Raw genomic sequence first — 1,764 nt, 5'->3', positions numbered from 1 at the left:
ACAACGGAAGGCTGCTGGGCTCAGTGACAACGGAAGGCTGCTGGGCTCAGTGACAACGGAAGGCTGCTGGGCTCAGTGACAACGGAAGGCTGCTGCTCTTTGATCCCATGTATTATATCTCCTGAGCAAAAGCCTGCATCCCTGTAACTCTCCAGGAGGATGGTTGGCCACCTTGCAACATTACAAATACAACCAAGCACTTTTTATGCCTTTATAAAATAATTCCCTCATTCAATGAACCAGGGATCAACTGGCTAAGGTGGGCGAGGTAGATAACTACTAAGTCTATTTGGAAGGTTAAAATATTCACTGTTCAGGGGAGATCTTGACAGCATAGGAGATACTAGTTAATTAGGCTATTCTAAGAATATTTTTTGACTTTGTCAGAATGACATGGCCAGTATTAAATAGAGGAGAATCCTAGCCAATTTTGAGCACTAGAGACGGATTTATAACCGAAGTTTGCAGCATTGGTTTCATCAACTGCGTGTTGGCCATTTGCAGTTATATACTAGCGCCGGTGGAAAGTTATCGGACATGACAATGACATTAATGCATGCTAATAGATAAATAGTTAACTAGATAGCCATTTCAAAACAGTTTGTTATATTATCTAATTAGTCTGTATATCATTATTTTACCTGCTGCGAAAATGTCTCCCTCTCTCCTCTGGTAAAGGCCCACACACAGGTAATGCACAGACCATGACGTTTTCAGGATTGTCATTGCTGACCAAAAATTTGCTATAACTGGGCAAATAACTCACCAGCAATTATTATCAACAAATGTGCAAACACGGCTTGCTTTGATCTCAAAAACGAATTTTGTGACTGCATGATTGAAAGACCGCTCGTGTCTGTCAATGTAGGCCTACAATAATTATACTCTGAAGGCGTTGAAATTGGGAGGAAAGTGAGCAAAATATCACATCTGTAGGACACTGATCCAATTATGATCGGAGTAACCTAAATTGTTTGATAGTGATTTTTGCGTGATATTTATTTACTTAAATCTACAATCTGCTTTTTTACTTGGCCCAGGCAAATAGACAAGACTTAATGTCGAGCCCTGACACACACACCGGCAAACACACACGGCACAGAGTCTTATATGAGAGTGAGCTGAGCTGAGCACTTTCTGCTGGCGTGAAATATGCAAATTAATGGAATTAAATGCAAGAGAGGCTGAGTTCCCTAATGGCTATAGGTGAATGCAGTTTTATGGCTTTATTTGACCGCATTTAGTTTGGGTGTCTTTTTCTGTTCAAGTACTTTGTTCTATGCTAAACAAATCCAGGGGAGATGTCACAAGCCTACAAGCATGCAGGTCAATCATGGTCCTTCCAGAATGTTGTTCATTTCCCATTACAAGTGATGGATCAGAGAAAATAACAGACCACTATTCAAGATTGTTTACACCAAAGAAAGGCAGATCTAACTTCACATATCATTTTTACTACAAAGGGCCTAAAGTATGCCCACTGACACACCTGACTTAGTGTAGAGCACCAGGACATTGGTTCTAACACACCTGACTTAGTGTAGAGCACCAGGACATTGGTTCTAACCCACCTGACTTAGTGAAGAGCACCAGGACATTGGCTCTAACCCACCTGACTTAGTCAATAGTGCTCTACACTAAGTCCAGGTGGTTAGAGCCAATGTCCTGGTGCTCTTCACATAAGTCAGGTGGGTGTAGAACCAATGTCCTGGTGCTCTTTCACTTAAGTCAGTGGTTAGAAACCTCAATGTCCTGGTGCCTCTC

At 41.7% G+C, this 1,764-nt stretch overlaps 1 protein-coding gene across 1 annotated transcript in view; it reads right to left on the bottom strand.

The window, feature by feature from the left end:
* The window catches only part of pdia5 (protein disulfide isomerase family A, member 5), a 58,974-nt gene that overhangs the window by 47,002 nt on the left and 10,208 nt on the right, over window positions 1-1,764 (bottom strand). The window lies entirely within an intron of this gene.

Source organism: Salvelinus sp. IW2-2015, linkage group LG36, assembly GCF_002910315.2.
Source record: "Salvelinus sp. IW2-2015 linkage group LG36, ASM291031v2, whole genome shotgun sequence".
In the NCBI taxonomy this organism is placed as follows: Eukaryota; Metazoa; Chordata; class Actinopteri; order Salmoniformes; family Salmonidae; genus Salvelinus; species Salvelinus sp. IW2-2015.
This window is presented reverse-complemented; position numbering and strand designations above follow the sequence as displayed.